The sequence below is a fragment of the Falco peregrinus genome, chromosome 8 (assembly GCF_023634155.1).
Source record: "Falco peregrinus isolate bFalPer1 chromosome 8, bFalPer1.pri, whole genome shotgun sequence".
Taxonomy (NCBI): domain Eukaryota; kingdom Metazoa; phylum Chordata; class Aves; order Falconiformes; family Falconidae; genus Falco; species Falco peregrinus.
The window spans coordinates 47,572,603-47,597,678 of record NC_073728.1 but is presented as its reverse complement, the minus strand read 5'-3'; the positions used below and the strand labels follow the sequence as shown (position 1 = coordinate 47,597,678).

At 37.7% G+C, this 25,076-nt stretch overlaps 1 protein-coding gene and 1 long non-coding RNA gene across 2 annotated transcripts in view; both read left to right on the top strand.

The window, feature by feature from the left end:
• Positions 1–25,076, top strand: part of RANBP17 (RAN binding protein 17) — a 160,933-nt gene that overhangs the window by 26,171 nt on the left and 109,686 nt on the right. The window lies entirely within an intron of this gene.
• LOC129784996 (uncharacterized) lies at positions 15,111–19,501 on the top strand. The gene is made up of 2 exons (XR_008748399.1): positions 15,111–15,615; positions 17,936–19,501. It is a non-coding gene; the product is annotated as an uncharacterized LOC129784996 (long non-coding RNA).

Below are 25,076 nucleotides of genomic sequence, written 5' to 3'. Positions count from 1 at the left end.
GAAAAGCAGACAATGATTTGAGAAGGCTGAATAGTCAAATGACATCATAGAACAAGTCTTCTATATGAATATACAAATTTTGTTCATTAATTAACTCATATTCTTAAGTGTGTGCATATAATAAAAACAAAGTCATTCTAGAAGAAGAAAATTGGCTAGGTAAATTAATGCATTCCTATTAAACAGTCCACTGGGGCTTGCTGTTTGGGGAAGAATAACAAAACCTTGGAGATCTTTTCCATGATAGTGTAATATACTTCTAGCACCATTACATTTCCAATACAAAAATAATATGTCAAGATACTGGCTTTTAGATTGCATAGACCTGTGAATGAAAATATATATATATATTATATTTCTGTTGAATACTAGACTGGATTCTCTGGTACTGTACAGTGCTATTAATAATCTATATGTCTATCAATACGTATTTTATTTTAATGCTGATATGACTTAGCATTCATAAAGTCACCTTTTTGTGGCGTGCTGCTGATTTGGATGCTGGCAGGGTAGCTGAAGCCAAGTTGGCTGGAAAAGCACTGCACTGTGCTTTACTGAAATTGTAGCCTCTGCTTCTATCTGTGGTAGCTCTAGTACTGCTGTAGCATGCCACTGTCAGCCGCTAATGTAAGTAGTGTAATGTTGCATTGAAATTTGATTTCTGACATCAGACACATGGTATTAGCCTAAACATTGCTGTTTTGAATGAGGCTTTACCTTTGCAATATTCTTAATGTAACAACTATGCAGTTATTTATTTACAAGGGACACTAGAATGGGAGGAAATGGATCACAGAGGACAGGATTTAAATTCAGAGAGTTCTTCGTAAGCTGGAGAAATAACCTGAAAGTTTAAAATGCTGGTGAAATACTATGCTTAGGAATGAAAATTCCGTCTTAGAACTACCACTAGGAAATCTCTGACCAGGCAGCATTATTTCAGGAAATGCTGTGGAGTGTAAGCAGGGGTAACTCAACAGTGTGTGTTGGTTTTGCACACAAAAGAAATACAACGTCTTTGTGGCTGAAGTAGCAGAAACATTGTGTCAGGTGCTGTAATTTCCTACTCATTTGTAGGAGAGAATATTTAGCTCTGATTGGCCTTCAGCTGGGATAACGTGTCCAGTTTCGGGCACCATACTGTGGAGAAAGCTGTAGGCAAATGGGAGACTACAACCATGCAAATAAGATGCTGAAGATACTGCTTTGGTTTAGTTTAGCAAATAGAATATTGGGGTGGGGCAAAAGTCGAGGATGTCAAGAGTTGTTTTAGGAAAGCTGGTGATCAAATGTTTTCAGTGCCCTTCAAGGAAAAGACAATATGTAATTGGCTTAATTTGTAGCAAGGATGACTTCGGGAAACCTTTTTAGCTACCCCAGTAATGGACTACTGGTGTGTACTACCCGAGATGCTATGGGTGCTTTTGATTTATGGCCAGGAATACTTCATTCATGCCTCTGTGAAGTACAGAATAAACCAGAAATCCTGCTGGACTAATCTCATGCTTCATAACAAGACTATTCTAAGTGGTCGTGGTTGTTTGCTATGGCTTAGCCAGTGAAAAGCATGCTTGGGGGGAAATGAGCCCTCCTGTTTTTATTGTGTGTTATGCTGATCATAATGAATTTTTCTGTTATTTCAGGATTTTATCTTAGCCTGCCATGTCTCAAGTAACTCATTACAGCCATTTTAAAAGGAAAAAGAATGAGCACTAAGAGTGACGGGAATCACTATATCTTTGAACGTGGAGAGCTGGCAGAGGAGACTGACTCCTTTTCCAGCTCAAAACATGAGTTCGCTCCTCATTCATCCATTCTAATGAAGATCTTGTCTTAGTTATCCAGCCCCAAGTGGGCCTCACTCTGGTTAGCCTGCCGTTTAGAGAGACTTACCTCTCCTAAGTTGTGTAACTACCTATGGCAAGTGCAGCAAATAAGCTGGGGATGCCAAGAATGTGTTTTGGCTGCTCTTTTTATTGTGGGTTAAAGCAGAGTTCGTCGCTTAATGAGCAGGTGCTTCATAGTTACATGCAAGTTCTTACCTTGCTGTGGCAGGTAGACCAGATCTTGAGGTCTGCTCCTTGGGCTTGAGGGCTGCTTGCATTGCTGCAGTGTTATTTGCTAACCCCAATAATGAATGTAGTTTGATATTTTTGCACTTGGGACACTTAGTTAGGCTAAACAAGGATAGAAAGGGAAGACTTGTTAGCCAGAACCTTTTCCTGCTTCCAAACACACCAGACAGGTCCTTGGAGGGGGAAGGAAAGCAGCAGGAGGGGTTTATAGCCTTCCCTAGAGTGGTCCACACTGCATCTATTCCAGACTCCCCCTAGGAGAGGCTGTATCAGCAGCTGATGGCAGGGCCGGGCGCATTTGGCTCTCTGGCTCTAATTAGCGGTAAGAAATTGCCAAGAGTGAATCAAACAGTAAGTTGTTGGATGTGTTTTGCCGATTAATATATCATAGGAAATTCGACTTAGCTAAGTTAATTACTGAAACTTCTTAAGTTAACTTAGAATTGTATCTTTAATTTGAAACAAGTGTAACACTAAGGAATCTTCACAGTCTGGAGTCCTGACACCAGTGACAGTGTTCAGTTCAGTTTTTCATGTCTACACAGCTTACAGTGATTATATAAAAAAAGACAGGTTTGGTTGAAGACTTCTCTCTTGAGGTACAATGAAGAGTTACTCTACCAGTGTGCTCTTGAAAATGTATGCATGCAGAAATAAAATTCTGGTTATTGTTAGCTCCTTCGCATCTTCAGTTTTTTGGGGGAGTGCTTTTAGTTGCTAAATATTTTGTGATTGAAAATAGAAGTATTTTGTGGACAAGTCAGTGGTCTATATGTGATAAAGAAATTACGTTAAAATATTAATGTAATTAGTAAGTGTTAAGCAGGGTTTAGAATTATGGTAGAACTGTCTATGATGTCACTTACTTACACTCTGGGTTTTTTTGTGGCATCCTAACGGAGACGAAGGATTTTCTCTTAATTTTGCACTTGTCATGTTTCCGTTCTACAGCATGTGGCACTGTTTCACTAGAGTTGCCCCTGCAGCTCCCGGTATTGCCATTCCTGAAACAGAGCGGTCAAAGCTGGGACCTGCTCACAGGTTGGGTAAGGGCAGCATGGGGGAAACAACGTTTGTAATTGCAAGTGTTGGAGACTGAGCTATGCTCTTTGGCATAGCCTGATTACAAATTAAGCCTGGAGTTCTGTTTTCAGCTTTTGTAAGCAGAACAATCTTTAAAAAATCCCATTCATAATCCTAACCAAAATAATTATACTTGCAAGGTTGGTGTCTGTTTTGTATATTAAAAAGAATTTATTGGTTAAAATGCATTTAGGTAAACTCTTTTGCTCCAGTGTGGAGCAGACTAATGGTTCCCTGTTCTGCTATTTCTAATCTAACAGTAGCCCTGAAAGTGTCTGGAGAAGCCTGGAGGCAATTTTAGTCTGTACCAGGTGGCTCTCGTTTGAGGGATGCCTCCAGAAGTGAAGATCACTGGCAGTAGGGTGTTCCAGCAAGCCATGCTTTCTTTTACCTTAAGTAAAAGCAATAGGGAGCCAGGGTAGAAAAGTAGGAGTTAGAATTGCAACTCCTCTGTTCCTAGGAAACAACCTCCTGTACAACTGAAGAGATAGAGCTGTCACCTTTTGTAGGTGCATCAGTGATTAATCTGGGGAATCCAGTCTGCTTTTCAGTCTAGGGCAGGTGAGAGTGAAGAAGGAAGTAGGAGCATGGATTAACATCTCAGAAAGTGCCTTTACAATTACAAGTTGAAGCGTGGTTATAAAGTGGGGAGGGGGGGATGCAAATGGGATTTCTGACAGTATCTTGTGCACATTTTTTTTGCTTATGTGGTCGATATAAAGAAGTTACTGTACTAACATTTAGGATTGCGTATGTATGTGCTTTTAAAGCTTTTAAATTATAGAGAGGTAGATCTCCATTACAATAAAAAATACCTAGAGGGTTTAGAATTTAGACTACACTGTGTTTAGAGGGGAGAAAAAAATAAAGTTTCCTTTGCTGTATGTTTTTTGCAGTAGCTGAAAGCAAAAAAACGCACGTAACCAGGTACCATCTAACCACTGAACACAGACTGGTCTTCTCATGTGTAATACGTATTCTGTTGACTTAGGTTATTTTGATATTTCTTCAGTATATGTATATTTCTTTGATTACGTTGCCTGCAGACACAGAAGCATGACCTAGCCAAACGGGGGGGGGGGGGGGGGGGGGGAGGGGCGCGGGGGGAAGGAAAGAAATACACATTTGTGCAGGACATGACTGCTTTTCATCCTGCACAATGCAAGACCCAGAGATCTACAGCAGTCCCACTGATTTTAGTGGGAATCTTTGCAAGTAAAGGTGTTGATCTGTGTGCGTCTCATAAAAGATTCTGGGTCCTAGCATCTTCATGATTAATGATATCTTAACGCTTATGAATGATTATCATTTTCTGAGCTATAAAATATATATACTGTTTTATTTCATTATAGTGAGGTGAAGATCACAACACTGACAGGTGCTGGAAATTAGCACGCAGTTTTGAAATTGTTCTGTGCACTAGAAATTAGATCTCATTTTAATTCAGCTTTTCCAAACTAGTAAATGAGGTTAATGCCATACATATTCAGCTGATATGGATGAAGAAATTGATATAAAGTAGATCAACATAGCTACAGGGCTACTTTAATTTATAGGTAAAGAGGCAGTGATAAATGAAAGTAATGTAGTAGTGGTCACTAAACTCCTCAGCCATCAGGGATTCAATAGTGTTAGCTGCTCATTAAAGGCATTGTTGGGGTACATCAAATAGAAATTTGAAAAGAAATAGCCAACTAACCGTTAATTATCAAAACATAGAAAATACTAATTATGCCTTAATTAGCTTTTCTTTTAATGTACTGAAATTGTTACTTTTTGTGTAGCACAAATGGATAGTTATATCAACAATAAATAGGTTGTTTTAATAACTTTCTTTCACCTCTGGGAAAACCACACTCCAATTTTTAATATGCAATAATGCTTCTCTCTAGCCTGTAGGAGATGAAAATTATTAAGTAGCTTTATTTTTTGAAGATTTTACAGCAGCTTTGGGAAGAATTATTTCACCATGCATCAATTATTTTTAATTGAACTGAATATTTTTCAGATTGCATGAAATGCCTCTCATTTAAGTTTAACATTTAGAGTTTGTTAAGGAAGCATCATAGTGAGAACTGGTACAACTTATTTCTATGGCATATTCTAGGAAAAATGAAGAACAGTTATTTCAGAAGAAAAATACTGTCACTGGTATTTTTCGTTTCAGTGGGCCAAATCTCATTTTTACTGTTTCATAGTTACTACGCTGTTCTCATCCAACCAACTTGCAGATCATAGAGGAGAAGAAAGTAGGGATTGACTTCAGTGGGGCTGGGATCTATCTGGTACTGATGAAAAGCTTCAACAGCTGTTGCAAAATTCTTTTCCTTTTGGGGCAGTGTGTAGCCTTCCCTCTGTGGTTATATGTGCAGGAAAGGAATGTCACAGGCAGAACTGGGTTTGTTTTATCAAACACAACAGGTATGTGTTTTTTCCAGATAAGTGATGGGAGGGAAACACTGCTTAGTGCTGGTCCTAAATGCCTCCGAATTCATGCAACAGTCCATGCTGAGTTAAACAGAATAGAATTGCTAGTACAAAAATCAGAGTAAGTAGGTACTACTGTGGTGAGTGATCAAAGTATTGCAGGATTTTTCCAAATCTGTAGAACTGATAGAAACATCCCAAGAAATCCTATTAATGACTTTGTTGTAAACTTCTTCTTCTAAATGTTTTAACTTTTAAAATAGAACAAGTGAGATTTACTTTCCATTACTTGGAAATTCTGCTTACTTACAGAACTTAAGAGGTTATAACGTACCAACTTAAATTTCAAAGAGATTTCAAGCGTTTTACATATACTCAGCATTCAGTGTGGTCAAAATGCTGGGAAAGAGAAGACTGACATGGAGAAATACAGTTGTATTACTTGACAAGTAATTTCCTGGTGATTTTAGTCATACCTTTGAAGAAAAATCTTATTTCCAGAGCTTTAAAACGCAAAAATGAGATGAGAACATTAAATGAACTTGAACTAAATATCTGTCTTCCAGCATGGAGACAACCGCAAAACTAGTAAAACCTGTAGTTCGGTCTTTTCGCGGGATTGGAGTTGCCAGTTTGGCTTGCAGCAGCTCAGTGTTTGGAGTTCATCAGGTTTTGTTGGACAAAAGAATTGGCAGTGTGGTTTTTTTAATTATAGACCTCGGAAAAAAACGTTACTTCATATGTATGTGAGTTACTTTAGTTCTCTCCTCTTTGAGACTCTGACTTCCCCACTGACTTAGCAATTTCTAGCACGTTTAGGAGCTAGAAAAGATTTACTTGAATAAATATTACCCAGGCAGATCTTCTTTCGTGTTTTCTATCATAGTTCCTATCCTGCCATAAGCAGAAAGAACTTTCAGTAAATATTTCTAAACTAATATTTGAACTTATTTAATTGCCTAAAGATCAGACAGGCTAAGGTAAATGAATTGTGCCACTGCTTATGAAAGGATTTTTTTTAATTCTGTATTGTGGGTTGCACTGACAACCATCTTGTTTCATGTGATAAATAATTGGATTTCCTTCAAAGAAATCTTAACAATTTGAAGCATTCTTTAAATACTTAGTGCAGAATTGTTTGGTTTTCTGTATTTAAATTAAAAACAACAAACCGAAAAACAAGTGAGCTAGAATCTGTGTCATTTTATTTCATGGATGTGTATTATGGACAGCAATTCTTACTTACAATGCCTTGGCAAACTAACTCACAGTACACTGTGCCAGTTCTTTAACTTCTTTTAGAAATTTCTTTATTGAATTTCTCCATTATTTGGGAGTTCTGTAGAGCAAAGGACCTGTTGGGACGTATAGACCAACACTAAGAACTTTGCAGAGTCACAAACATTGACTTCCTCATCAAGTTGAGTTGTAAAATATTCTTCATTTCACGTATCCTCAATTGTGCCATTTTGTACTTCGTTGTTTTATGTGTGAATTGGTATGTTTTTCTACTTGGACCATCCATACAGCACTTTCTCTTCTGTGTTTGGCTGGGGAATTCTTGTTTTGCTTTCACTTTTCCCAAATTTTACATTATATATGCCTAGTCTTCCTCCTTTTCTAGCAGTGCTGTTTAAAATCTTCAAATCCCTAAAATCTTCTTTCAATTTAAGTGCAGTGTATTTGCTGCTCAGTTACCTGTACCTTTATTTTACTAACTTATCTTTTGGCTTGTTGCTCATGACAACTGAAACCTGCATGAATCTTTATATAGATATTTAATCACATGTTTACAGTTAAAGCACTGCCTGCATGAATCTTTATATAGATATTTAATCACATGTTTACAGTTAAAGCACTGGTTTAAGTGCTGTGCTGCTTTATTTTAGAATTTTATAACACAAATCAGACAAACCTAAAAATAAATAATTAGCATAGTTCAGTTCTGCACTTGGCTGTAACTGAGCTTTATTTTGTAGCTGCTAATAAAGGCACATTATCATGTTCAGGCATTGCAATTATCATTGAAATGTGTATGTCCATTAACTGCAACATTAGGCTGAGGATATAATTACTGTCTAGAGCCAATATCTTTGTGAAGTTACGTCTATGACGCTATTAAGCTATAAGCAATATTTGTAAACTAATATTTAAAGGTTTCAGAATTGATACCATCACTTGCGGACTTAAAAACTAATCCTACTTCCGCTCCAAATTATTGGCGGCTTAAGTATTTGGCAAATATATGATTGGGTTATTTGGATGCTAATATAATTTGTGATTTGAGAGACTACTGTTTTTCTAATCCAAGTACCCAGAACAGATTGAACTGGTGGCAGGAGAAGAGAGAAGCTGTGGTAAAAGCAAAATGCTGATAAAACAGCGGTACAGTATCTCACAACATACTGCAAACATGATTCATTTTTCTTGTGGTAGAGTTATGTTTCTGACAATTTAGTACGGGAATTCAACCACAAAAAAAAAAACCCTGTTGCATGCTAAGAAGAGAATAAGGAAGACTTTCCTAGTAATATCACAAGTATGTTTTAAAGAGAAATGAGATTGAGTCTGGCCATTGATTTGCTTTCTGAAAATTTCTAGTATTTGTGCTGACTGAAGAACATGAAATTTCCTGTCAAGTTAGGTTGGCAGTTCATTTGCAAAACTCAGTTAAGTCACCTGTAATTAATTCCACACATGTGATATTTGGGTCTATAATGAAATACCCTTTTTTTCACATTCTGTTTTTATATGCAAAATAGGCATAGTAATAGTTGACTTTTTAAGTATTTGTATCAATTAGCTTTGTGTTCTGTTCCCTTGGTATGTGAGTGATAGTCATTAATTTGTTTAATTTGCTTACCTGTCTTGGAAATTGAGATTTAGGAAATGCTGATGGAGGGGAGATACACGTTACAGAGAATCAATCTTTCAACATTTTTCATCTTATTTTGAATGCAAGTGTATTTAATTTTTTTCTGGAACAGAGGAACTATCACGTAGCTTAGTGATTTTTATCTGACATAGCCTAATAGAATTCCTTTTCCTATTTTACAAAGGTGGTTTCAAATTTTGCTCTCACGTACATCTGCTTTTGGGCTTCCCTGCCTCTGCTTTGTCTTTGATGACTGGGTTCATTTGTAATGACACTATTTGTGTTTTCTGCCCACGTCAGTAAATACTACTTTGTGTTTATTATATTGTTTGCACTTATTATGTTATGTTCTTTGTTTAAAAATTCAGTTATTTCACCTCAAGCAGATTCTCTGCTCTGAGTAACTTATAGCTGCTGGACCTTTCCACTTCTGCTGTATATCTGATACCAACTTAGTGAGAAGGAATAAATAGCAGATAGGGCATCTTGGGATAAAAAAAACCCACCATGCTGTCTTGTGACTTACTCATTTAAAATATATTGTTTTTGTTGCGGTATGTTGGCCTCATGTCCTCATTATTTAAATAGCTTAATGAATTAATTTCCCAGACCTTGCAGTAAGTAAATTAACCATCAGAGTTCACAGCAGAGTGAATAATTCTTTAATATTAGACTACAGCAATTTTTATGACTCAAGCTAAACTTAATTATGAAATTGCTTATTGCGTATTTGCGTAATTCAGAGAGGAAAAATATGCAAAGTAAAACATGATAAGTACGTCTGTCAAAAAAGAACAAAACATTGAAATCCTAGGAGGTTAGATTACTCTTGCTGATACTGGTTGAAGTTTAGGTACTGTGTTCATAGTCTGCTCTGGTCAGTGATGCTGAAAGGGTTTTTGATTTTAGCTGATCAGCTGTTTAGCATCTCCTTCAAAACTGCTGAAGAATTTAACTTAGTTACCAGCAACTAGTATATTTCTGAAACAGTCCTCTAGATGATCCTCTAGATTTTCTTTCAGATTAGTGTTATAATTTTAGATTTATATGAGGAATATGTATTTGTACAACAGTGTTCTTAAATAGTAACTGTTCTAGAGCACTAATTTTTCATTTTAAAGATATTTTTTTTCCTGATAAAGTATATACCCCAAGTAGTAATCTTTCCAGGTAGCTTTATGCGCTGACATTTTCTATTCTTATATGTGAAACAAATGTGGTAATTGAGTAGATAAAGTACAAAACTCCACTCTTTGTGACCTCCGGGTCATTTGGTTTTGGTCTTACAAAAAAGTGCAGTTTCTGACCTGTGTTAAAAGTTGCATGTAAACTGTCAGTCACTTGGACTATTTTCTGCTTTTATTTATAGTCACAAGTTCTGGTATAATCCAAAATTGCAAAGAACATTCTGTTCTCCTTTTACCTCTTCCTGTCATATCACTGTTCCTGGTTTTTTTAATTAAACAGGATTGGATAATTTGCATTCCTATCAGGATGGTCTGTTAATATATTTTTTTCATGCTTTTTAGACTTATTTTTATGTATTTGTATTGAAAGATCAATGTTGAGCTGATCCTTTAAAAATGAAGACAACAAGTATTTGTGGAGCAGCGTATACAGAAAACTTTGTCTCTTTTCATCAAGCTGTTGTCACCTAACCATCCAATCTAACCAGCAATACATCACTTCCACTCTGGAAGAGATGAAGTCAATGGAGCTGAATTCCTAAAGGGTTTTTCCTGCAGAGCAGCAGCAGTCATATCCAGGATATAGTACAAGAAACCTTTTGGGGTTTGAGATATAAATGAGGCTTCAGCTACTTCCTCTGTTTTGCAGTTCCTTTGATCTGGAAACTTTCCAGGTTGATGAAGTCATCAGATTTCTGAATCAAGGGCTGTTTTTTTTATTTGGACTGCTCTTGGCTTCACATGCCTTATGTAAACGGCCTGATGTGCTGTCTGAGATTATCATGGTAAAGAAAACATCCACATCGTTGTGAAATGCTTCGTGATGAATTAAGTGAAAGTTTCCTCTGAGGCAGATGAGGTGTTGTACCTATGTCCTTCATTTTACATCTGTATGAAAAGAACTTTACCAAGCAAAGTTTGCACAGAAGTCTCTGCAGAAACTGCATTTTGCTCAGCCAAGGAAGGGGCTTCCAGCATGTTCTTCTGTTCTTACTTGTGTTTCAGGTCATGGCTCGTCCAAATATTTTGATAATGCCTGCACTCTTTTCCCAGTGCTTTCAGCAAATTAGAGATATACTCTAGTGAATTAAGATACTCTAGGTAAAGTTGAGGTTAAGTGAAAGTTGTTTACAAATACAGAAAACAGCGTTGAACCATAAGGTATTTCTTGATGTCTCTGCTGTTGATGTTAGGCGGTCTTAGCTTGCTCCTGCTGTATTCCATTAACATAAATATAGACAGATCAATTTTTTTCTTTATAATTTATTATCTGCCTACCTTGTGTATATTGTTACTAATGTCAAATGAATCAAACTTAAGACATGATGAGGTTCAGAATTTAAATCTGTGTTTCCAAATGGTTTCAGCAGCGTTGCTTCCTAATGACTAGCCCGACAGCTGTGGCCTTTCAGTCTTGAGGACTTACTAGCCATCTAGTAAGATGGGTATTTACTAGACCTTTAATGCTACTCAGTACAGTCTTTAGAAATTAAGAGAATATTGAAAATATTTTTGTACTGGTCTGCATAACTACAATAGACAGTCTTATGCTTCAGCTTGATTGATTGAAGAGATCTAAGGACACAGAAGAAACAATAGTTTTTAATTTCTAATAGAAATAGGAGGCAATAAAACTTGTTTGATAGTTGGTGATCAGATGATCAGTAACTGCAGGGGAATTTCTCTTTCTCAGTTGAGATTGAAGGGTTCATGCTATAATTGGAAGATCTCTGTGAGAGAAAGGTGTAAATTAGTTTTAATTTTTCTGGCTACTGTGCTTAGTCCCTCTTTTGATTACAAGGTGGACATGTGAAATCCCTAAAACATACCTTTCTAAGAGAATGGACTTCTTGGGCTAAGAACACATGAAACCAACAGTTGAAAATGTCTATCCAAACATCAGTTAAGTGCAGGTTCTTTCAATATACTAGTAAGATCCTTTCATTTTAAGTCAGTTGCTTTGGTGAGTTTCTTCTTAGTTACTATTTTAAGCTTTAGTTTTTCTATAGTAAGCCCTCAGAGTTCAAAACCTGATTTTTTTCTGTTCCTGTCATTAGAAGTAGTCAATGAAATGATTTTGAAAAGCAGAGATCACTGCAGAGAAATTGTGAGTGACTTTCATGTACATCTGAATTTTAGGTATTTTAAACCCATTTTTCTCATCCTTTTTAAAGTAGTACTTGTTTCAGTGCTCATTGGAAATATATACTGCAGTTCAACGGTGGAGTCATTCACCTAAAAGTAGGATAGGGATGGGGCTTTTTTTCCTCAGCCCGAACGGTCATAAAAGTGGGAGTGAAAGGAAGATCTGGAATCATTCTGAAGTGAAGAATTTTTTATTTCTGTTGAGATAATTCTGAGTGTAGAACATGTGTACAGTGATTATTCATTACAACAGAACTACTTATTTTTCATAAGATATTTAAGTATTACTCAGAAGTTATCCTTCCTTCAGCAAATATATTTATTTAAAAATGGGTAGGAAGAATTTTAGCAATTCTGAGAAATTTGGTCAGCTTTCTGTGAGTTGCTATTTAAGGCCTTATTTTCTATTCAGTTGACCTAGCGAGTTCAGGAACTAAGGCAGCCAGCATTTTCTCAAGTTTCTGTATTAGGGCTCTTGGTGTGAAAGTTTGAGAGCGATATTGTATGTCCTTGAAAACCTGGAGCAAAAAATTAAAAACAAAATTTTACCTAACTTTGAGACTGAAAGACCATGACAGTTAAATGGCATTGGTATGCGAGTTTATTAGCCCAGCAGTATTCTGAAACTATTCAGAATTTGCTTGGGGAAGGTGGCCAGGCTGGCTGAGTGATGAAATCTAATGTTTCCACCCCACCCCCTTCCTTTCCACTAAGTATCTGGATCATTTGCATTTTTCATCCTATTTTATTGTACTATTAGGAAAAGCAGGAGAGTTTTCTTAGATAAACCAGATCTTTTTGTTGTCTTAAAGTTTAAGAAATTCAAAGTTTAACTGGGAAAATACTTTAAAAATAATAGATATGGAGTCTTTTTTCTTTGATGTGATTGACTGGCTTTGCAGGTCGCAACTAAAGAAGCGTACAAGGCATGAAGTTAGAGGTTACCCATAGATGATTTTTCTCTCCAGAAATAGGAAAGTGAATCCATTGCTACTCTATTACTTCCTTCTATGTGTTGCACAGAAAATTGTCATCTTGTAAACCGACCTACCTTGGATCATTCTCCTCCTTAGGGAAAATTTGGCTTGTCACCTTCAGATCCAGGACCACTCATAAAGGTCCAGGTGACAGGTCAGTGTCTTTAAGTGTACTTTCCATCCAAGTAAGGTAAGCCAGTGAGGATTATATTAAGCAATGAGAGATGAGCAACCTCAGTTAGGAGTCTGTGGGGCTGGTATGGATATTTTAAAGAAGCTTGTTTCTTCAAAAGTTTTTTGAGACATTGACATGAACTTATCTTGCAAGGCCAAACTGCCTGGGCTGGAAACCTTTCACATCTCTTGTCAACCATTTTGAACATGTGTACAGTATGACTGTGTTGAAGTTTAGGAATTCCCATGGTCTTCCTTAAATATACAGTCTTCAGCTCTCGCTTCAAACAGAGTATTGGATTCTGTAACTTTGACTAATGAGACTCTCTCGAAGGTGTTCATAGCATGCTATGAAATCAATGATTTCAACTAAGATCAGGATTGAAAATGATACATCTACTTTTTCTGGTTTCATGATCTTGGCTATACAGGGCACTGGATAATTTTCCAAGTGCAATCTATGACAGTTTGTAACTTTCTTGCAGGAAGTGTGTTCTCTAGTAAGTTTCCATGAACTAGAGTCCAGCACTTCATGTAGCTGCAGCGCACATACATCGTTCTATTCACGTACACTGTTGCCCACGTTCAGCCATACATCCAAATTGAGAGTCGTTCCAAATTACTGGCTTTTTGCATGAGAATGAGATGTAGTGCTTCCCTTTGATGTTACAGAAATGCCATCTTTTCTTACAGAGACGTAAGTCCCAGGTGCAGCTTTTCTAATGGTCTAATACAGACCCGGGGACCTTGTATATATCTATCCCATCATTTTAGACTTCTGCATTTTCTTGGATGTTGGTATAAACCAGGCTCGTTAGAGGTGAGCCTGAGGGTGGCGTGCCAGTGGGAGATAATAGCACAGCTGCAGTGCATCTATGCCAGTGTCCCAAGCATGGGCAACAAACAGGAGGAGCTGAAAGCCATCCTGCAGAAGGAAGACGGTGACATAGTCACCATCTTGGAAACATGGTGGGATAACTCGCATGACTGGACTGCTGCAATGGATGGCTGCAAACTCTTCAGGAGGGATAGGCAAGGAAGAAGAGGTGGTGGGTAGCCCTGTATCTTAGGGAGTGTTTAAACTGCCTAGAGCTTAGCGATGGTGACTGTGGTTGAGTAGGGGTAAGATTCAGGGGAAAGGCCAACAAGGCAGGTGTCATGGTGGGAGTCTGTTACAGACCACCCAACCAGGATGAAGAGGTTGAAACAGATGAAATGTTCTACAAGCAGTTGGGAAAAGTCTCACTCGCTAGCCCTTGTTCTCAGGGGGCACTTCATCCTGCCACATGTCTGCTGGAAATACAGCACAGCAGAGAGGGGACAGTCCAGAGGTTCCTGGAGTGTGGAAGAGAACTGCCTGACACGGCAGGTCAGTGAGCCAGCCAGGGGAGATCCCTCGCTGGACCTGCTGCTTACAAACAGGGAAGGACTGGTGGGAGATGTGGTAGTTGGAGGGCGTCTTGGACATAGCCATCACAAGATGATAGTTTTCAGTTCTTGGAGAAGTAAGGAAGGGGGGGTGTTAGCAGAACTTCTACCTTGGCCTCCCTGAGAGCAGACTTTGCCTGTTTAGGTGCCTGGTGGACAGAGTCCCTTGGGAGACAGTCCTGAGGGGCCAAGGTGTTCAGGAAGGCTGGACATTCTTCAAGAAGGGAAACTTCAAGGCTCAGGAGCGGGCTGTGCCCATGAGCTGAAAGCCCAGCAGCGGGGCAGACGGCCTGGATGAACAGAGAGCTTTGGCTGGAACTGGGGGACAAAAGGAGAGTTCATGATCTTTGGAAGAAGGGGCAGGCAGCTCGGGAGGGCTGCAAGGGTGTCACGAGGTTATGCAGGGAGAAAATTAGAAGGGCCAAAGCCCAGCTAGAGCTTAACCTGGCTACTGCTGTAAAAGACATTAAAAATTTTTTTCTAAATACATTAGAAACAAAAGGAGGGCTAAGGAGAATCTCCATCCTTTATTGGATGTGGAGGGAAACATAGGCACAAAGGATGAGGAAAAGGTTGAGGTGCTTAATGACTTATTTGCCTCAGCCTTTGACAGCCTAAGACCAGTTGTTCTCAAGGTCTCAGCCCCCTGAGCTGGGTGACAGGGATGGGGAGTGGAACGAAGCCCCCATAATCCACGGAGAAATGGTCAGCGACCTGCTACGCCACTTAGACACACAGCAGTCTCTGGGGATGGCTGGGATCCACACGTCTGGCTGGGCGGCCGGGCCGGAGAGCGGTGGGGAATGGAGTCACATCCTGCTGGCGCCGGGCACTCGGGGGGTTCCCAGGGCTCAGGGCCGGGCCCGTCCCTTTAACATCTTTACCGAGGGGCTGGGCGAGGGGACGGGGCGCACCCCCAGGCGGGTTGCAGGGACACCAGGCTGGGGGACAGCTGATGTGCCGGGGGCAGGAGGCTCTGCAGAGGGACCTGGGCAGATCAATTAGTTGTTCCTAGGTCAGGGAAGGGATTTTTGGATTTTCAGTAGCCAACAGCCACAAAGGAAATAATTCACTAGCAATTGTGTTTCCATCTACCTATCTCGTAGATAAGGGTATCTCTTATCTTTCCTTGCAGGTGCCTATCTTAGTGTATTACTGTATGTAGCCTTTTGATTCAGAGAGAAATTTATTAACTTACCAACTTTCCAGTAAATGATGATCATTGGAAGTTCAAATGCAATGAGGTGAGAATGGCCAGTTGCTTCTCTGCATTGTTTCCTAATACTAATAATATCATTCTTCTTGTACTAATCAGGAATTTCTGAACATGGCAAAGTCCTTTGCTCTGTGTCAGCTACCTTTGAAAGTCATTGATAGGTGATAAATGCCACTTACTTCCTCAACATCATCATCGTTCGGGGAGGTTGCCTGCTGAAAGTATAGTGATAGTCTTCATCATATGAGAGAATTGTTCTATCTACACAGGCTTTGCAACTGACTTAAGTTTATACAGCCCTTCTGTGTAAGTGATTTCTGATTGTCATGGTACTATGGTTAAATTTGGTGTAGTAGCAGGACTTCTTTGTAAAGCTACCAGTACCGTTTGAAGCTAAGGAAGAAGGGTGTTCTCCTAAACAACTGGGATTTAAATCAAGTTCATATTTTGCAAAGTAAATATCTAGAATCAGAGAGACGATTTATGATTCATATTTATTAGTACTTGTGATAATCCTTTTTTTTTTTTTTTATAATTGTACATGTTGTGAAAGCCACCATTTTCTTTACAAATAAATAAATAAATAGCATTATTGGGAAAGATGTAGTATGTCTTACAACTAGAAAGTCAGCAGAGGGAGCACATGTTAACAGAATTGTATTCAGTGTGATGGACTGGTGGTGGTAATAGTTCTGGTGATCAAATATTTGTTTGTTTTCTATTCTATAAAGATTTAATTACAGTAATGCTTTCATACTGCCAGCTTGAATACACTTGGATGCTAAACTGCAATGTTATTTCTAGAGGCGTATGGAACTGTCAGGCAGAACTGAGCTATGGTATGTAGGGGTGTTTCTGTGGAGAACCGCGGATTACTCTTGGCAGTTGATTATGAGGCGGTTTAACTTTGTTCTGGTTTGCCTTTTCCTTTCTTTATTTGCCAAGCGAGTACCTTGTGCACATGGACCCCCTCTGGTCATCTCTGGGGGCCAGGGGGAAGGGAAGCAGGTGGGTGTAGGGCTACTTGCTCTTCTGTGTCTTCACCTACAGGTTGGTGGCAGTAAGCTTCCTACTTGCCTTGACGCTACTTTGGCCCGAAGCAAGTGAGAAAATACTTTTGAGAAAACATGTTTCATTTTTAAGCATGCTTAACCTTAATAGTTATGACAAGTTTTTAAAAATCTGTGCATTTGAGACAGCATTAATAATTCATGCGTGTGTCATTAAAAAAAGAACAAACTGTCTGTAGGGTCATTAAATTCTTACTTGGCTAAGATCATCAAAGTTTAAATGACCTAAAATGGTACATTGTTGGGGTCGTAATAATGCTGCTTGGAAAAAAAAAGTACCCTGTGATTTAGTTTTGATTCTGACAATACTCAAAAGGATTTGTTATGTCTTACAGACCTTTCTGCAAACTACTAATGGGATGAACACAATATATCACTTTTATAATAGTGAGCTATTAAAGGCAAACATAAAGCAGTCTGAAGCCCATAAGTGCTGCCAACAGCTCCTGCTTTAATGAATTCCCTTTTAGATGTCCATTAAATGCTCATGGCAAATGTACTCATAATGGAAATGGCAAATCTAAATGGGTAGATATGAATAATCCATGGAGTTTAAATTCTGTTTATGATCATCTTCACATTTAGTTTTCAAGACAACGCAGTTTAGTTTTCATTACAGTTTGGAATAAAGAGGACAGGGAGTAATTGATTGCTTCAAGCAGATTAAAATCAATGGGTTGCTTTTCAAAGAACCCGTTCAATGCAGTAATTTCAACTTTAAACATTGATTTAGGAAACTCAACACAAAATGTTTTGTGCTGTGTGAACTTTTATGTGGAAAGAGTAATACTAATTTTATTTCTATATATCTGTATATAGAAATATATAGAGGTTGTTATCAGTATGTGCATGAGTAAATAGTGATCTATATTAAGTCATTTTGATATTATTGCACTCATATAATGAATCAATGAGATTCCCGTCATCATTGTGATACTGTTTGTAAACCATTAGCACACAGAAATTACAGCCCATCATACATCATTACTGTGATTGAGGCTTTATTACCATATTCTCAAATTGCTTGCTTGCTATAAAACTAAATAGACACCAGACAACTATAGGTAGACGATAGACTGTGCATTATTGTGCTGGAATAATGAAGGATTATTGTAGCATAATGGGGCACAACTTATGAGGAAAATAAACTTGGCAGCAAAGGAGAACTTGAGTGTTTTTAATGTTTGTTGTTACTACTTTAAAGGTCAAATATATTTGTTATGATCGAGTTACTGTTTCCTTATTTCATGAATCATACGCTTTTTATATTTCATATAGGTTTTGTTTTATATTTAAGCATTTAAAACCGGGGAACTGCACTGCAATATTCAACTCCAGAGACGGATTGACAGCTTTTGAAGTACTGGTGTGGTTGTGGAGGTGGTGGGGTGGGCAGCAGGACATCCGTAGCAATGCACACTTACATTGTACTGTGCTGAAAAGAAACAGAAGAAAAACTGCATCAACAGACATCAGCTGTTAAGAAGGGATTAAGCTCTCCAAACAGGCAAAGGATACATTACGAATTTTCGGAGCTGCGGTGAAAGAATTCATATCTTGATCTTAAAAGAGGAGAAAACACACTGAATTTGGACTTGGGGAATTTAACAATCTCTCATGACAGAACTGGGAGCTTTACTGTACAACACCAAGACTCGCAGGATATGCTCAAGGTGTGACTTTCTCTAGCTACAAGAAAAAATCAAACTGATTTTCTGAACTTTGGGGTGATTTTAGGCCCATAGGTCAGCCAGTGTTAATCCCAAAGTCTCAATGGAGATAGAACTGCAGCTCCAAAAGAAGTTTTGTAGCATCCTGTGGAGATGCCTCAAGCTCACTCTTATACTTACTCTCTCCCACTTCTCCCACCCCCCATGTACTTGCTCACACCTTTCTTTTCCCCGGTTGCTCGCACTCGCATTCTCCTCCCTGCTTTTTTCACAGCAAATTCCTTCTGTGATACAGGTCTTCAGTGAATTTGAAGTGACATTTGAGATAATGCATTCATAATCCTAGAGCTTTTTTTTTTTTTTCCTCCGTGGAATTTAAGGTATTCCGAATACAGGATTTATTCTGACTAGGCCAGGTAGGCATTGTTTGGCCGAGGATTAATGGAAACATTCAGAGTTCCTGAAGTGGTTCCAGGTTATTACAGTAATCAATTACTTGTGTTTCAGTAGGACCTACAAGCCTTGGTTGTGTTCAAGTACCAAACTATTAGTGTACATATATGTGTAAGCCCTATTTTGAGAAGGTATGTAGAAACATATTTAACAGTGGATGTTACCAGCCACAGTGAAAATAGAATTATTGTTTCTTAGAGCTTGCAGTCAAGCGTACAGCAGGAGAGAATGGATCCTTGCAACAAACAGAAAGGAAAAGAAGAATGTGACTATACCCCCATACAATCTGGGAGTGGGATTCAATGTCTGGGAGTATTATTTTATTACAAAACTTGAATGATGGGCTGCTGAGTGATGACAAATCTTCAAGTTTGCCCTACTGTAGCTCGGCTGGGATCTCAGGGACTCAGCTGTGTGGTCCCAGCTCCTGGTTTTATTCTCTTTTTTATAAAGTAGGTGTGTGATTCTATTAACTTATTAAAATCAGACATGTAACATCTCTTTTGGAGCCATCATCTAAATAGAGACATAAAATCACTTCACTGGGCAGTGCTAATACTTGCTATCATCCAAGAGCTTTGTTATCATTTGTCCTATTAGATATGCAGAACTGAATTGAGTTGGGAGACAAACAGAATCAAGCAAAATTATTTTTTAAAAACTGTATTGCTGGTATAACATAAATGTATGAAGTATATGGAAGAATAAATATGTGTAATTATTTCTGGTTTTCTTGGGTTGGATGTTGTATTTGAAAAATTGTCTAACTTTTTAGTCAGAAAGCTCAGTTATAAAGAACTGTTGACTTTTTTTTTATACTGTTTTCTTTGTATAAAAGGTACAGGGCAGAATGACTGAGGGTATTTAAACATTAATGCAATTGTTCATGTAGATATTTAACCATTTTAAAGTATACTCCAGTTAGCTTTGCCAATGCCATAATTGAGCAGAAAGCCAAAGTCAGATTAGTAATTATATAAGATACTAGAGTCAAATATATCTTTATTCACAGCTTTCTTACCACACGTAGGTTCTTGATTACTTTTTTGTCAAACATTTCTAATTTTAGCATTGTCAGTCCAACAGGTTCTCTAACAGTCAAGCTCAGGTAGGTACATTCTAGAGTTAAATGAGATTTCTTAAGGCTTTCAGCCAAGTTTCTTTAAATGAGATAACACTTAACCTACCAATCACTTAATTGGGACTCATGACCCATTTTTATTAAAAGTTAGATTTAGCAAGTGTGAATAAGGCTTCGACTGTGTAAGTCAGTCTTTTACAGAAGTAAATGTTTTCTTTGGTTTTGTTTTTGGATTTTTATATTCCAGTAAATGGAAGTTCCACTGTAGTTCTTATGAATGTATTTATGTGTAAATGACCTAACAGATGTTACAACATCTTCATTATAAATGTTTGTTGTTAAAGAGGGAAAGTATAAACAGCCTTTCGTTTCTTGCATTTCTGCATGTGTTGCTATCCTGTAGACAAACAGTATATGTTCACCAGAACAGCTATGACAGTACCTCTGCTGTTACAGTCAGACAGGTGGCACATCTGTGGATGTGTTCTCACACCCGGTTCTCTGCATCTCCGCCGCATGCATGCGAGTGCAAGGGCAAAATACTCCTGGCTCTATTTAAGTTCTTCTTTATAACAAAGCTTTTCTCCATGTATTCTTTCAATTGTTCCTCTGGCCTTCCGTATCATTAAGTGTTCCAGCTTGGTCACCTCTCCGGAACTGACAACACAACTGAAAGCAGTTTTTGTCTGCCCGTCCTGTGGGAGGCATATCCCTTGAAATGCAAGTGCATTTTCTTTACTACTTTTAGGATCTTCATGTTCATTAAGCCATATTCTTGCTGTGAGCAGGAACATAATCTTTGGGATATTCTTTTTACAAAAGTGTTGATATACTTTACTGAAGATAGGTGAAAAATTAAGATTAGCTCTGTACTTTCTGGTAAGCTGGAATGATTATTAATCTGCTTACACAATAATGACTGTTGATCTCATACAGAAAATCATTGCTGTTTTCTAGGAGAATCTTCTTCCATCATCACTGCAATGAAGGAATTGTATTCAGCACTGTCCCAACTGTAACATGGATGTGGTTCTCCACTCTTGGACTCTCTGTCCATGTGTGTGCTCATTTATAACACTTCAGACATGGACAACCAGGTCTTGCACTGGTATTCCTTTGGTTGCTCTCTCTCAGATGGCAGGTTGCAGCAAAAAATTATCTTCCCTCACTTTAACCAGAAAAATGTTGCCATCTGAGACCTAAAGGTCGAAGTATCCCACTGCTTTTCCTGAAAACTCCTGTTGGGGATTGTTGGTGGCTAACCTGTGACAAAACCAGTTTGGGCAGTATTGGTTGTAATAGGTGTTTTAGGCTGGAAATGGATGTGTTTTCATCTGTCTGGCTTGGCGTGACAAGGTCAAAAAGCAAAATTAATTTCAGTCTGCCTTTTACCACCACAATTTACTGGTGACTGGTATTTAAGCCTTCAGGCCATGAGACATTCAGAGAGGGAAGCTTCTCTTTGTACTCATATTTGTTACCTTGAGATTTCAAAGACAGGTTCTGAAAGAGAAAAAGACATACGATCTGTTTTGGTGTTGACATTCTTCAGCGATGTTGTAACATCCTTTTTACTAGCCTACTCAAAAGGATCCAAATCTTCACGCCCTTCTCAATTTGTGCTCTAGTCTGTACCATCTTCCACCAGTATTCTGCCCTTGTAGAATTTTTAGGCTATTACATCAAAACATGGTAACTCATTTTAGGAAGGTAGAAACATGTTGCTTCTGGAAGTTATGAGTAGCTGAATATTTGCATGAGCAAGGGTTGTAAACAGTTGGATGCTGAGGTGTTGGGAGAGCAGACTCCTTAGGGCTTGGTTGTCTCCCTGCAGAGATTGCTGGAAAAGGTAACAGGAGCTGTTAAAACATCTCAGAGGCTACCAAAATAAAGCCTTGTCCTTTTATCCCAATGCTTTCTTCCAGAGAGAAATCTACATTTGTGTCCACACAGAAGTTTCTTCGTTCTTCTCATCTGCTGAGCCAGCTACCTGGAGCTTTCTATAACATAAATAATTCTTCATGTTATTACTTGGTTTTTCTCACTGTATGAATAGCCATCTGAATTATTTTTTTTGGTTTAAAAAAATAAATTACTAGTAAAAGAAGTCTTTGAGATGTGTAGCCCAAATACACATTTACTTCTTGTCTGTCTACCCTTTCTAAGCTCACTTATTTCCAGCACCCAGTGAAATGGTGCCAGACATACTCTGCATTAAATCGTCTTGTCACGCATGCAGCAGTCCGGGTTTAAGTTTAATCTTGTAGATACGGTATATTTACCAAAGGGAAAAAAAAAACCTATCCTGAAGTAAGAGGCTATGTTTACAATTGCAGTGAGACACATAAGTGGGCCTTACGCTGCAGCAAGCTCTGGGTACGGGTGAGTAGTCTCATTTGACTAAACTGCTTATTTTGTGCTTGAAATGCACCTATGGTAGAAACAGGATCTGTTGGAAGGGGAATCGATGTAGATGTCACAGCTCCAGGAATCACACTTAATGAAGTTTGACAGTACAGTTTCATGGTCTGCTTAAGTTGATATAAAACCACTCTACTGCAGAAAAGGTAATCCTGCCCTTTTTCTGTCTTCCTTGCATTGTCATTGCCATTTGTATGGCTGCATAGATATTACTGTTTCTTCTTTTTAGGACTGGCTTTTGGACCTGAGTGCATAATTGCTAGTGTCCATGCAGGAAAGCAAGTGGGAGCTGCCGTAGACATGACTGCCTTGGCTGGCAAGCAGTCTTGTGAAAAAACACGTTGATATTATTCTTTACTATTTATTTGTATTGAACTACTATTTTCAGGCACATAGGCAACCGTCAGAAAGGAATTTTCAAAATACATTCATTCATAATTGTCTTGGTCATTTTAATTATGGGCTTCCAATTAAAACAACCAATCTGAATTTGGGAGTTACATTGAAAGAACTTTTGCAGTTCCTCCTGTCAAATGCTTCACAGCTGAGCAGCTATTGCTGCACAAAAATTCTTGAGATGCCCATTTTCTGTGAAGTGTGCTACAGCACTGATGCATCAGGACTTTTGTATTTATATGGAGGTAAAAGCCTGTAAGTACATGCAAAGTCCTGTTGAGTTCCGTAAAACAGTGTATTTGCTGGAAGATAATGTACTGCTATGTACCTGACATGCAAGTTTCAGAACATAAAGTAATAATATTCTATATTTCTGCATGATAGCTTCTGAGCTTCTTAATAGGTACCAGTGAAACTGTCAGTGTGAAGTACGCAATTACTGAGAGGCGGCGAGTGACTTGATGTGAAGTCACTTTTGCCAGGGGTTTTGGAAATACGTGCTTTTTAATAAAGTACATTTGACCTTTCTTTTGCTTCCATTTGGCATAAATTTGCAGTATCATTTTGGTTCTTAAGAAAGTAGAGGCAATGTCTGTAAACCACAAGACATTATTATATACCAGTGCAAATAGAAGGAGGTAAGGACAGAGGAGGAAATGATGGTTTTGTTGTATTTTATAGATGTTTGACCATAAACATGTATTTAAGATCTTTTTAACTAGGATATATGCAATAAGAGCATTCCCGGATAAGAAATGTTCCCAGTGTATTGCTGATACAGATTCTGTGTACAAAAACATGGTTACTTCTTGTGAATGAAATGTGTTAGACCTGGAAAACCTGAAGAAGAGCTTTTGTCTGAGGTTCGCGTGAACACCTCTTTTATTCACTGTTAAGCAGTTTTTATTGTTGGGATGACAGACAGTAAGTGTGTGCTCTGTTTTCATTATGTGGATGCTTACCTCTGATATTCAGCTGCAGTACTTTTCCTTTGCAGCTGTAAACCTACTTACAGTCCTCCTCCTTATAAAAGCAACTTTCTTGTCTCAAGGAAAAATACTTTTAAGTAGTAATGATGTTCTAATATATTGATAGAAGTTTGCTTAATTCTGTTATCTCTTTAATGGACATTAGTTTAGATAGAGCTTTTCCATTGTCCTCTGGTCCTTTCATCATGAATTGGTTAGCTCAGTTGTAAATGAGTCAGTATCTTATTTCTTCAAAGAGAGATGTCTGTCAAGAGGTTTGAATATTCTGGGAGTAATCTTTGTTAGGCAATATTCTTTTCCTGAGTTTAAGACAGCTGTAATTATAAACATCTCACAAATTGTTTTTTTAATAGACGTAATTCCTAACAGCAAATATCTTCGTATTAGGTTTGGAGAATCTTATTGTATTAACTTTTAGGCAATTATTTCATGTAGTTGCAGAAAGGGTCTCTAACTTTATGTTGTGGTAATACTATTTTTACATAATAATGCCTTTTGTCCTATAGAATGCTATGTGAAGCCATTGATATTTATGTTAAATATCTTCATACATATTTGGTAATATATATGTGTTTTCATTTAGTCAGCTAGCAAATAACTTGTTTGCTTGTTTCTCAGAAATTGTGAGGTACTTTGGGTTTTTTTTAATAATTTAAATTATTTGTTTTAAATTATTTTTATAAAACACTTTGTTTGGAATTATCACTCAGGGTTTGACTATTAGATTTAACACATGATTGCATTTGGTTTGCTCATCAAAAGTGGAGAACATTTAATATTTATTCATCACAAAAGTATTATAGAAGCTGTCAATAAATTTTCTGTCATAATTGAATCATAGGATATCTAAATTGTTGATAATATGATCTGCTTGTTAAACAAAAGTGTCTGGAGAAAATGATGGATTAATTGACTGATGGCTAAGGTTTCTCTCAAATATAATGGTTTACCCAGTTTGATTTGATTTGTGTAAAATAACTTTCTCTAATAAACAATTTGCTCAAAGGCAATAGAAGAAATGAATGGTTATCAAACCAAACTTAATTAGTCTATCCTAGATTGATATTACTTGGGGAGTCTTCGTTTTAATTGTGGAGGGCTGGATACAAAGAGTTTGGTTCATTATATTTTTCCTGTATAAATGCTATTGTGTAACTACCTATGGAATATAACATGTGAATTCATTTTAATAAATGCTTGTAAAGTGAATTAGCTAATTATGCCAGGCTAAAAATGATTCCTTTAATTATTTTAGATATTTAACTAGTACTTCAATTTTATTATTGTTAGTCTGTAAACATAATTTGTATTAGCTCTGCCAAACTAATTAGAATATATAACTTAAACAGTTTCAGCAGTTTCGTAATACTCATAAATGGACTCTTCTCTGAAAAAAACACATTTCTATT